This window comes from Anabrus simplex, chromosome 2 (genome assembly GCF_040414725.1).
Source record: "Anabrus simplex isolate iqAnaSimp1 chromosome 2, ASM4041472v1, whole genome shotgun sequence".
NCBI classification, from domain to species: Eukaryota; Metazoa; Arthropoda; class Insecta; order Orthoptera; family Tettigoniidae; genus Anabrus; species Anabrus simplex.
The window spans coordinates 50,397,953-50,411,743 of NC_090266.1; positions in this window are offsets into that span (position 1 = coordinate 50,397,953).

Genomic DNA, 13,791 nt, shown 5'->3' on the forward strand with positions numbered 1-13,791 from the left:
TTTTCACCTCTGCTGGTCCACGGGTATCCCCGTAACAAGTGGTAGCAGAGCGTGGTTGAATGGGTCTCAATTAAGCCCCTTTTGACGGCTAAATAGTGTATCGAACTCTAAGTATTTTCTCAGTTGCTGGAATTTTTTTTCTAAATTTGTAAAATCTTTTCTATCATGTCTGGTCCTCGCGAAGTCCTCCATCCCGGCCACTTGCGCAAGGAGGAATGTTTCTATGAACTCCCCATCACGAAGTTCGAATCTAGTGGCATGCTTGTTCAAGGAATTGTGAAACTTAAGGTTCCGTCTGGTTGCCCCTTTCAAGTGGGTTCTTTTGAGTGATAATCATTATTTTGGTCGTGTGACATCAACCTTGTCATTCGTTTCGAGTGCTTCTTAACTGCACTTTTCCTATCGGTTGCCACTTTAAGATGTAGTTTTTGGGCGAGGTCGTTGGTTATGTTCATGGGCTAAATTACTTTCGGTAGACCTACTCGCATTGTATAGGCACTATGCCCTCAGGCCAACCTCTCCTTATCTCTACTATTAAGCCTTGCTGGATGTCACCTCTTATGGTTGTCTGCTATGATAAAATGTGTATATTTTATCTGCACGTCTTATTTTTTTACCTGGGTCGGGCATTTCTCTGCCCAATTCTTCCGGTGTATCCAATGAGCTTTGCGGCGTTCAGGTGTCGCTTACGTCCTAGTTCTCTGTAATGGAACGAAATTCCTCCTGCAGAAGTTGTTGGGTGACACGAGCACTGTGAGGGCGTGCGTTGTCATGAATGAAGAAGATTCCAGACGTCAGCATGCCCCGTCATTTGTTCTGTATGCCCCTTAGCAGTCGTCGTAAAGTCTGGCAATAAACAGCTGCATTGATCGTAGCCACCATCTTCCTTTCGTTGAAGGTTTGCTTAAACTTCTTCGGTTTGTTTGGTGAGTGCGTGCCCATCCATTGACGTGATTGTTGTTTTGTTTCGGTGGTGACGTACGAAACCCAAGTCTCGTCGTCGGTCACAATTTTCTTCAACAAATCGCCACCTTCAGCCTCATAACGGGTAAGAAACGTCAACGCTGCTGCCATCCAGCGACTTTTGTGAACATCAGACAACATCTTCGGAATCCATCGGGCGCTCAATTTCCTGTAGCGCAGGTGTTCTGTTAGGATCTTTTAAACATATGACCTTGAAACTGCAGGAAATTCCTCACACAACTCGCTTACGGTAAACTTTCAATTCTTGCGAACCTCTTGGTCAATTTCGTGAGCAATGTCATCTGTAGCGACAGACTTGCGTCCTTGCCCCCCTTCATCGTGAACATCGGTCCGGCCTTCTTTGAGCTTCCTGCACCATTCACGCACAACACCATCACTCATAACGTTTGGACCGTATACTCGACTCATTCGTCGATGAATGTCAGCTGCACTATTCCCTTCTGCTTGAAGGAAACGTATCACACTACGCACCTCACATGTTTCCGTGCCAATACCTCTGCTCACACTGGTGTGAGGAAGTTGGCTGTGACCCCGGGTAGGGGGTAGAACTTACGCAGTCACCTTCCTTGCGCGAACAGTTCCCACATCTTGTGTGGTTCTTTACCTGCATGATAGGAGCTTGAAAAAACACACATTCGTACATGGATATGATTAGTGAGAATTTCCGAACAGTGGACATTAAGCACGTTTAGGATATAGAAAGAGAATGGGTAGCATACAGGGATGCTGTAGTATAAACAGCAAGGGAATGCCTAGGAACAACCGTGTGTAAAGATTGGAAAAACGAACATCTTGGTGGAATGATGAAGTGAGAGCAGCTTGTAAACGTAAAAAGGAAGGCTTATCAGAAATGGCTCCTAACAAGGGCTGATGCAGACAGGGAATTGTACGTAGATGAAAGAAACAGAGCGAAACAAATCGTTATTGAATCCAAAAAAGTCGTGGGAATATTTTGGAAGTAACCTTGAAAGGCTAGGTCAAGCGGCAGGGAACCTTTAAGGACAGTAATAAAGAATCTTAGGAAGGGAGGCAAAAGGAAATGAACAGTGTTTTTGGTAACTCAGGTGAACTCATAATAGATCCAAGGGAGTCACTGGAGAGGTGGACGGAATGTTTTAATATCTTCACAACGTAAAAGGAAATTTTCCTGTTGGTGTCGCGAACAACCAAGCTCATTGGGAGGAGAAAAGTGATGCTGGTAAAATTACGCTTGAGGAAGTGGTAAGGACGGTAAATAAACTCCATTTTCATAAAGCAGCAGGAATGGTGAAGTATAGTGGAAAGGCAGGGATGAAATGGCTTCATATAGTAGTAAGATTAGCATGGAGGTTTGTAAGGTAACTTCAGATTGGACAAATAAAATATTGGCACGTATCCATAAGCAAGGGAACAAGAGGTACTGCAACAGCTATCGAGGTATCTCATTGATTAGTATACCAGGCAAAGTATTCACAGGCATCTTGGAAGGGAGGATGCGATCAGTGGCTGAGAGGAAGTTGGATGAAAACCAGTGTGGTTTCAGACCACAGAGGGTCTCTCAGGATCGCATTAGTTGTGTTTATGTTTCGTAGATCTAGAGAAAGCATATGACAAGTTACCGAGAGAAAAGTTGTTCACCATACTGGGGGACTATGGTATTAACGGTGGATTAATAAAATCAATCAAACGCATTTGTGCTGACACTTCGGCTTCAGTGAGAATTGATGGTAGAATGAGTTCATGGTTCAGGGTACTTACAGGGGTTAGACAGGGCTGCAATCTTCCACGTTTGTTGTTCGTAGTTTACAAGGATCATCTGCTGAAAAGTATAAAGGGGCAGTAAGGGATTCAGATAGGTGGAAATGTAGTAAGCAGTCTGGCCTATGCTGACGAATTGGTCTGGATGGCAGATTGTGCCGTAAGCCCGCATTCTAATATGTTCGATGTTGAAAATAGGTGCAATGAGTATGGTATGAAAAATAGCCTTTCGAAGATTATATTGATGTCAATAAGTAAGAAATTCAACAGAATTGAATGTCAGATCGGTGATACAAAACTGGAACAGGTAGATAATTTCATGTATTTAGGATGCGTGTTCTCACAGAATGTTAATATAGTTAGTGAGATTGAATCAAGGTACAGTAAAGCTAATGAAGTGAGCTCGCAGTTGCTATCAACAGTGTTCTGTTAGAACGAAGTCAGCTCCCGGAAGAAACGAACTTTCAATCGGTCTATTTGGAGAAAAATTTTACTTTACGAAATCTATGTGGACTCAGGATATCGTATTCATAACTTAGAAGTAACAGACATGAAAGTAGCAAGAATGATTGCTGGTACAGAAAGGTGGGGAAAAAGGCAGGAGGGTACTCGGAATGAGGAGATAAAGGCTAAGTTTGGAGTGAACTTGACGGATGAAGCTGTACGCATAAACCGGCTTCGGTGGTGGGGTCATGTGTGGCGAATGGAGGAAGATAGGTCACCTAGGAGAATAATGGACTCTGTTATGGAGAATAAGAGAAGTTGATGGAGACCAAGACGACGATGTTTAAACTCAGTTTCTAACGATTTAAAGGTAAGAGGTTTAGAATTGAATGAGTCCATAGCAGTCGTGTAGTTGGAAATAGAGGATTGTGGTGAGGTTTAGTAATTCCACAGATGCTTGCAGACTGAACGGTGAAAGGCATAACGGTCTGTTATGATATATGTATGTATGTATTGAACCCGACAGGGGCATGATCCAAGGACATTAGGTTGATATCGATATCCGTAATTACGCACGCAATGCTATTAAAGGGAAAGAACGCTGAAAATGGTTAATATTCATATCATTAATAGAGGTCATACCGAAACTAATTAATATTCATACCATTGAGATAGATAAATTGTGTGTTTTAAAATTATTTTACGAGATTTCTTTGTCTGCGACTTATTGCGCAGTATTATCCTTTGTGTAGCGGGGGCCCCGTAGATGAAGCCAAGCCAACTTAGACCCGGGAGGGGTTACGAATGGGGATTCCCTGTGACATCACTCGAGAGAAGACATCCCTCCTCAAGACTCACAGAATGAGGGGAAACTAACTTTTTCGAAACGGAATATAGAAGCCATCTTGGAATCGGACTGGCCAACTTAATTATTACGAGGTAGAAAATTAATAAAACTCGAATTAGGGGCTCATCTCCCGATTTAAAAGGGATGAATGTTATTGGGACATTTATTTAGAGTGTTTAATGTCCTCTTCCGTGATAACTTTCAGCAGAAGAAAGAATACTGTGTTGTTTCTGCGTGGAAAAGTACTGGGGCCATCTGGTTAGTCTCATGACACGTCCTCGACGGAGGGAATTCACCCCGTGTGGTAGGGGAAGCAGAACATATTTTAATTAATTTAAAGAGATTCACCGAAGGATAATTGGGTGGTTATGTCTCAATCGCACCAACTAGATACTGGTCACCGGTCACCCGCACTATTTTACCTCGAGTACGCCGGGAATAGGCGCTACGCAAATTAGTGGAAGGGGTATCGCTCCCTAGTAAAAACTACTGCAGGAAGGGAGAAGAGTCAGTCTGGACTGGTGGCTTACAGACGGCGAAGCTATGTGCATTCGAGCTTCCAGCGATCTTTTGTTTGAGTGAATTTAAATTTAATTTACAAGTGAAATCGCGTACTGTGCGTAAATATTGCAGAGATTGGATAGACGCGATGCTAGTGTCTAAACTTTAAAGATCAGGGACGTGTCGCGAACATTAAATATAATTTGTAATAATATTATTATTATTACTACGGCGCTACTGTGTCGAGTAGTAACAAAGGTACGCGGAATCCGATACTGAACCGCGGATTGCGGAGTGAGGTCCGATATCGTGGCTGGACGTTCACACTGAATGTAACTAAACAAATCTTGGAATAAATAGTGACGTGTTGTGTGCCTCAGGAATACTGCCAGCGGTTTCGTCAACCTAGAACAATGGACGCCCGGTTGGAAAGAAGAATGGTGCCTCCAGTAACTGATTTGGTGCCTATGGGTCAGCACTAAACCAGCAATGGGCTCCCTGAGCTGACAACGGGTCATCGAGATGGAGATGAGTATCAATCATATTTAATATGACGTAATCAGATTGGGCGGGGAACAGTTATCATTACCTGACGCTATAATGTTAAAGATTGTAACTTCAGTAATGTAGATGTGCTACCATGATACACGTAGCTTCTATTTACTTTATTTAGTTAGTAACACGTCTGAGCAATCAATTGTAAATAAAGGGGTAATACGATAAGTTTGCATGCAGTAGTATTTTGACTTAATCATTTTATTTGGGGAAACTTGTGATTATTGATGCGTCAGGAGACCATTTTTTTTAGTAATTCAGAGTAATTCAAGTTAGGCTGTAGTTAGTCCAGCGATGATAATGCATGGCTGGTAAATAGTGTAATTTTATTCCGTGAGCACCCAGAACTACGAGATATGACTTCGGAACTGACACCCAGGCCTCCACTGACATATATTTAGATAGGAAGTGTACAATTTTAATTGGCAGGCTTATCACAATTTAAGTGCAAATTGAGGAATATTTAATTCATAATTGTATTACCGTGTGACGATTTTATCAGAAATCACAATTTAGATATGGATTAATTACACCGTTATTACGAGGAAGTTAATTATGATCACGCAGTATGGTCTAATTTCCAGGTAAGTCGTGTAGGGAGATAGTGTAATGATGAACCCAATAATAATAATAATAATAATAATAATAATAATAATAATAATAATAATAATAATAATAATAATAATAAATTGTAGTTATGGTAATCATGCAAGTATTGGTATCAGAGAAACCGGTGTCGCGTCGCGGGATCATGATATTGTAAACGAATGTGTGTGTTGAATTGAAGTGAAGTATTGACAGCCGATGTAATTTTGTTTAATGAACAATGAAGTTCAGTTTATTGGTGAACGATCCCCGAGATGGGGTGTTTTGTTAAGAAAGGGCGTTATGCCTGTGAAGGCCGAGGCCATTGACCACCCGCCGTGCAAGGGGCTGGGGCAGTTGACCTAGTGAGGAGAAGTGTTGGTTTTTTTTGTATGCTCGTCCGCTCGTAAAAGGGGGAGCCTTGAGTTAAATAGAACGAGGGCGGAAGAATCGCCGAATAATGGAATATTCAACACGCCAGAATGATGTAGTCGCTAATAAATGACACGGCGATTGTTACCAGTACTTGTTAGTTTACTGTCGTTACACACTTGACTATAATGTAGCTTAGGGTTTTCAGAGTCCCACTTCCATCCCAAGGGGTGTCAGTTCAGTTCCCGACAGCGGCATTGGTACCCCAATGCTCAACCGAAGGCTGGATGTCTCACGTGTTTACTGTATATAATTTGTGTTCTCTGAGTGTTTATGTATCTTGTTGTAATTATAATTGAGTTGCCGATGGTGCAGACCATCGGGGTGGTGAATTTTTACAAGTGAGGGTCGGTTCAAACCCGGGCGTTTGTTCCACATTTTATGAGTTCCTTCTTGGTACTTCGTTGGGGAATAGTTGTGTGTTTAGTATAGGGATTGCTCAGATTCGTTGCATGCATGTTAATCCTGTTGGTCAATGAGATCACATAGCCTCAGTGTCTATGATAAGTGTTTTCCCGTTCGAATCTCGTCATAATGGATCGCTCTGCGATAGATAATACTCGGATCCATCACATGCGACTAAAAGTCGATAACAAACAACAACAATTGATAATAATCCATGTAATTCATTTGTATATAAATGCGTCATTACCATCATCATCATTAAGGCCTAATAAACCACTTGTATTAATCTAAACTTTAACCCGAATGTGTTCTCATTGTAATTAGGTATGCTCCGTCTCCTACCCTGTATGCCTTTAAGATAGGTCTAGTTAAGCGCCTATTTGTTTTATTCCAACCCGTTAACGCCCTGTAGATATCATGCCGGAGCCATTATGTGTAGGGACGGGTGCAGTATGTATGTATGTATGTATGTATGTATGTATGTATGTATGTATGTATTGCACCCATAAGCGAATTTGCCTAATTTAATTCATAATAAAATTGAATATTTTCACATATGAGATACCACAGTAAGGCTGTGAAACTAGTAGGCACAAAGGAACTTTCTGGCGCCAGCCTGACGGCGAGAGAATCCATGAAACTCTTCTCCAGACACGACCAGATTGTAAACCACCCGTCCAATAAATTTTATGACACCGCCAGGGAGTGGGCACTTGCTGTTCGTTCTCATGAGAAAAGCACGCGGTGAAGCCTGACCTATTTAGCTAGGACAATAGAGGACCAACGACTGTAACCGCCAATTCGTGGGAGGAAGCGGAGGCACTACGTTTTGGAAGAGCGCGAAAGTCTCAACCAATCAGAATATTCTAAATTTGAATGAGTTGTCATACCGGGAGATCTACTATGAGTATCTCGCGATCTGAAGCCCGAGGTGGTAGTGAAAAACAGTGTCCTAACTTCGTTGTAATATTTGGTGAATTATCAGTGCCAATCTGTGGTTAATCAGTGCCTAATTAATAGAATTCAACTTCAAACGGAGGAGTAAGTGAACCCAGAATAAGGAGCCATGATGGCTGAATGAGACCATCCACCGGAAGAAAATAACACCAGTGACGCGCATCATCGTGTGGATTATTCTATGATCATTTCCCGCGGCGCAATATCACATGTGAGTCGGACAGAATTTAGGAAGTTTTGTGTATAAAATTTGAAGACCATAACCTACGGATGTACGAGAAAGCGCTCCCAAGGACTAGATTATTACGCCGCATCCCTTCCACGGAACTATTTTCCTGGTGGTGGGGGAAAATTTTATAAAAACCCAGCGACCAGAGGGTCGAACTCTCAGTGTGTTTTGAGTTATTCTCAGTTATTCTCAGTTATTCTCAGTTTTGAATATCGCTCAGTTATTTCGCAGTGTGTTTTCAGAACTCTCAGTCATTCCAAGTTATCAGTGTTTTGAATCGTGTATTCTAGAATTCTCTGTGTTTGAGTCACTCTCAAGTGTTTCTAAAGTTCTCAGTTCACAGTTGTTTTGAATACTCTCAGTTATTGTCTTGAGTACTTTTAGTGTTACTTCAGTATTCTCAGTGAATCTACGTTTTGACAGAGTGACAGACTGTTCAGCAAAAATGCATTTAGTCAGTTTTATTTTGGCTGGTACGAAAGCGATTAGACACTTGTAGGCATTTAGAAAGCCTTGTTGTATTTACGTGAGAGAATAGCATTTCAGGATATGAACACTTTCACAGACTTTTACTGGAAATGCAGGGAGTGTAGGGAAGAATTACACTTTCAACTTAAATGATATTATGTCCAGCAGGTTTACATAAAAAACATTTCTAACCAGTGGGGAGTGTTACATGTGAGATCAGTATAAGATTTTCTCCACAACATAAATTGCATTTTTAGCTTGTTTCTACCATTCTACAAACTGTTTGGCAAGCGAGATGTTTATGGGCAGAGACTAGTAATACAGACGGGAAGGTGATTGACTTTATTCAATGGATGCCGCAATGGCAAACCTTGAGGGGAAAGTTATGTCCCAGTAAGGTCAACGTACTATAAGCTGAAGGTAAATAGAGCTGAGGGAGCGAAGGAAGGCCAGCAGGTGTTTGCAGGTAGGAAGCGAGGCGACCTTCATCTACACAGCAAGCAGGAGGCTGCAGCGGCATCTTCTAAACTTTCACGGGAGTGAGAGAAATGCGAGTGTTTTTATGCTAATATAATCGTGTGTCACGGCATGGCAAGAATGTGTCAAATTTGCGTGTGTAATAAAAATCTGGAATACCACATCAACCTGAAGATGGAATTCTAATTTCCACCATGACGGGGGCTGGTGGGTGACCTGACCTGCTTCCACCATACAGGTATGAGCATAATTAAATCATGTAAATAATATGTAGTACCGTGGCAAAATCGATGATCAGTGTAGTTTAGAGTACTAGGTAGAGTTGTAAATAATTCACAGTTTAAATACTACTAGGAATAATAATAATAATAATAATAATAATAATAATAATAATAATAATAATAATAATAATAATAATAATAATTATGTTTATGTTGCACTTTAAGATAGGCTTATTTTTTTGTGTTCTTTGTTTTAAGTAGATGTTTGTCTGCGTGTTTATGGTTGATTTTCTGTAGGATGTCATTTTGACAGGTAGGCAGCTATTGTTTTGATCTACGAGTGTAATGCCAGTTGATTTTTTTTTATTGTTCATCATGATTTTAGATCGATGGTTCTTTTTTGAGTCATATTTTTCTTTGTTGGAGTTTTTGATGTTATGGACACCGCCGCGATGTTTTTTTTCAATGTTTATTTTGCTATTTTGCGCATTTCAGTTTGTTTTATGTGGCGGAATCATCCTTTAGATGACCGGTTTCGATTTGTATTTATCCCGCGTATTTTTGCGACGATTTTTGGGTAGACGCGAATTTTTCTTATTTCTGTAGTTGCGGTTGCGCACGTTTCAACATTTGTGTTTTGAGAGGCAATCTCGTCACTTGTTTTTTTTTAATATAGTAACAATGAGCGCCATTGATGAGTCAGCTCTGTGATTTTTGTGATGTGTTAACAGTGAATGATCGAGAGATTTTGAGCTAGATTTAATATCCCTGATGATCTACGTTGATGATGGAAATATGATATTTGAACCATGTCTTGAATTTACATGAGAAGTCGTAATGTGCACGACAGATATTTTTGCCCGCCGGGTACGAGCGAGGCCGTACTGTGAGAATATGAATAATAATGACGTCGCGAATAAATGAATAAATAAGAAGTGTGAAATGAAGAATTTAACCACGTGCGTTAAATGTGTTACGACATGGGTTACGATACTACAGGCAGGAGCCTGCATTTGTTAAATAATTCCAGGGAGAATAGATGCTCGATAAATAATGCTAGCCAGTGTACATTGTGAACGGAGCGACGAGTCAATGTGTTTTGAATATTTATGCAGTCACGGATGACGTGAAATTACAGTAAAATTTTTCCATCAAGGTTAAATAATATTATGTCCAGACATTTGTCGTCTGAAATTTTGAGATTGCCGTCAAATTCGCAATATTTTGCTACTCGCAGCGGGGTATATTTTTCTGGTAACGCCGAGTTTGTTTTGCGCATTTCTATCCTTGTTAATTTCCAGTAGGCCGCGATGGTGGGATCCAGTTTTGTTTATTTGTCTTCTTTTCTGTTTGTAACTTTTACCGTATTTGTAGGACGCAAGCGCATGTGAATTATTTATATTTGATTTGTTGTAAATAGATAAGTGTAGCTAGCCTAGTTGTTTGTTTGATTTCTGTATTTTGATCGGAGCAGTGTTTCTCCGTTAATTAATGTAATGATGTAAATAAGATGTTAGATGTTAGATCTAGAGGTCATCGATTATGTCACAGTCGAAATAGTAGTGGTATGCTCATACCAGGCAGCCAAGTAATTACCAAACTTTCTTTTAAAATCCACTACATTTTTTTTTATTATTTTGAAATGAAGCGATCTTTAATAAACCAATTGTATAAAACTGCCGCAAGAAATGGTAAATAAGATGGTATCTGCCTCCATCTAGTGGGTATACCACAAATATGAATTAATGATGAAATGCAGTTGGCGGCAAAGTCAATAGAAATTTTAATGTACAAAGATCGCTGTCATTCGATAATGTTAACATCAGGCACTTGGCCTAATTTTGTTATTTTTAGAAGTCCAGTTTATCACAGTCAAGCAAGTGAAGTCTAACATGTAGATGAGTGGTTGGATACACTCAGAGTAATGTTGCGATAATTAATTTTGTTTAATCATGAGGTATTTGAATGAGACGACGGTTATGTAGGAAATGAAGAGATGTTCATGGTTGTTTTGTTCTGTTTTTCCTAAGAACTATTTCCTTAAGTGATACACTTGTTTAGTGCAGTCCATGTTTATTTAAAGTTGGGTATTTTTCCCAAATGAGCAACCTGTTATAAACATTTTTATAACTCTTACAAGTCAGTGGAGTGATCGACGTAACAGAATTTATTTTACTTTTTGTGAGTCAACTATTCATTAATTTATTTTGAGAGATGGTTTCTCTATTATATTTTTGTATCTCAAGAAGGTGGTCGTTCTGACCAGAATTTTATACAGTGTCATTTTATTTCAACTTGAAGACAATGTCAAGATAGTCTGGAATATTTAAGTAAGGTGTTTGACCTTCAGTCAGTTTATTCAAGCAGTCATGATTGTTTTGGAAGGCAGACCTTCAATCTTTAATATTTTATTAGTCATTTATTTTCCTTTGTTTACACTTTTTCTCTAGTTCAATTGACGTTCATTTCAGCACTTTGCATTTTATTTGAATAAATTAGTCTTTTATTTACACTTGAATTCAGTCTTGGGTACCGTCATTTTAGTTAGTTTACCCCTTCTTTTCATTCCCTCACTCCTCAATCAGCGGATGGCCTCTCCGGGGATATCGAACGGGCACAACTGAGAAAGAAGAGTCTACATGCAGCGGTGAGTATGATTTTATATGTCATTTATTACAGGAGCAGCCGGCGCATAGAAGAGAGAAGAGATCACCGCATTTGGTGCCTTAAAAGGGCACAGGGGCCGGAGTGAGGAGTGAAAAGCGTGGCGCCCACCTTTAGGGGCTAGATTTGCTTATCCCCGGGACTGTGCGTTTTACATTTTATTTATTTTGTACCCAGACTAACAGCCATGAACATAGATGTACTGAGTGTTGATAAATATGAATGCTGTGATAAACTGTTTGACAAGTAGTGGTATTAATTATAAATGATATGTTTGTATAATTTTATCCAAGTTTAGGATAAAATTGTTTTGTATTGGTGATTACTGTGTCTTGCATGTATTGGAAGTATGTTGGGGATCCTGATGGTCTCAGTCGTATTCTCTCAGCATATAAAATGTCGATTAGCCAGGAGCAGTGGGACAGGTTGATTAAAACCATTAACGATTTAAGTGTAACAACTAGTGAGTTGAAATCAAGTCAGGCCGAACTATCGAATAAGATCGAAAGTAGCCAAACAGAATTATCTAGGGAACTTAAAACAAGTCAAGATGAATTGAAATCCAGTCAGGCTGAACTTGTAAACAAGGTAGAAAGCAGCCAGGCAGAATTAGCTATTGAAATTGTGAATAAGGTAGAAAGTAGCCAAGCTGAATTAGCTAACGAGTTAAAAAACACACAAGGCGAATTAAAATCCAGCCAGGTAGAGTTAGCCAATGAGTTAAAGGCCACACAAGGCGAGTTGAAATCCAGCCAGGTAGAACTTGTAAATAAGATTGAGAGTAGCCAAGCCGAACTTGCGAATAAAGTAGAGGCAGTACACGGGCAGGTCTTGGAAGAATTTAAACAGTATGAGATAAAACTCGAGGAGAAGTTCATAAAAAGCCAGGTCGAACTGAAAAAAGAGTTACGGGAAAACCAGGATAAACTCATGCAGGCGTGTAATGCAAACAGGCAGGAGACGATGGAAGAAATAAAGAAGTTAGCCGATGCACAAGCACAGATACAAGAGCAGTTAGACAGCCACAGCGCGACTGTTGAGGAAAGCATGAGGGAAACTAGGGTAATGGTGCAAGATCAAGGCAAGGACTTAGCTCGAGGTTTGATACTCTTGGAGGAACGGATAGATAAAATTGAGGACGAGACTAGAAAAGAGATGAATAAAGCATGCGTACAGATTGGAGAGACCCAGGAGAAAACGAGCCACGAAATCATGACCTTAAAGTCGGAGACCGAGGATATTACAAAGAGGTTAACCGAACTGACAGAAAAGATAGCAGAGACTGAGGGTGCGATTACGCTCAGTGAGCAGTCAGTAAGACAGGAAGTTAACGAGGTCATAGAGGGAAAAATCCAGGCAATTAAGACCCAGAGCGAAAACTTGTCGACCTTGGTCAAGATGTTAGTCGACAAACAGGCCGAATCCCAAGTAGCCAGAGAAATTAGGATACAGCCGCACGAGCCGACACAGAGCGAGCCTATAACCCAAATATTTAACATGGAAAGGACAATGCCCGAAAGTACGCAAAGAACTGAAGCTTCCACGCAAATCATAAACATCGTGCGCACGAGTGACGATCAGCCGAAGAAATTCAGTGGAACGTCACAAATAACACCAAAAGTCTATCTTAGGGAATTGAAGCAATATTTCCAAGACATTAAAGCCCCTGAAGAAAAGAAACTACGCATAGTAGAGAAATATCTCGAAGGACAGGCAAAGACCTGGTACTACGGTTTCGTAGATACTTTTAAGACGTTCGCAGATTTCGAGAAGGCTTTCCTCGAAAGGTACTGGTCCTTATCCACACAACAAGCACTCAGGATGGACTTGTACACTCGCAAGTACATGTCGACACAGCCCACACGATACTTAGACTTCTTCCTAACGCAGCTCGTCAAACTTAGGCAATTAGATTCTCCAGTGTCAGACGCAGAGATCGTTCAGACGATAATCAAACAATTTCCGTCGGACGTGCAGAGAATGCTCATTACAGCGAGGGTCGAAGATCCAGCCCAAGTTGAGGCTATTTTAAGGGAGCTAGACGCTACATCCAGTAATAACGTACCGCAGAGAGTGACCAGGCAAACGCAGGAACATAGGGCGTACCTAGCTAATGCCACCAGCGAAAATGCACGAGGCAATGTGCAGGTAAACGGCCCGAATTCAGGCGCTGTACCGCGGCGAGATACGAACACGAGACGCCAGGAGGAAGAAATCCAACGTCCGTGGTTTAGAAAACCTAACTACCCAGACAGGCGACCGCGCTACCAAGACAGGCAGCCATA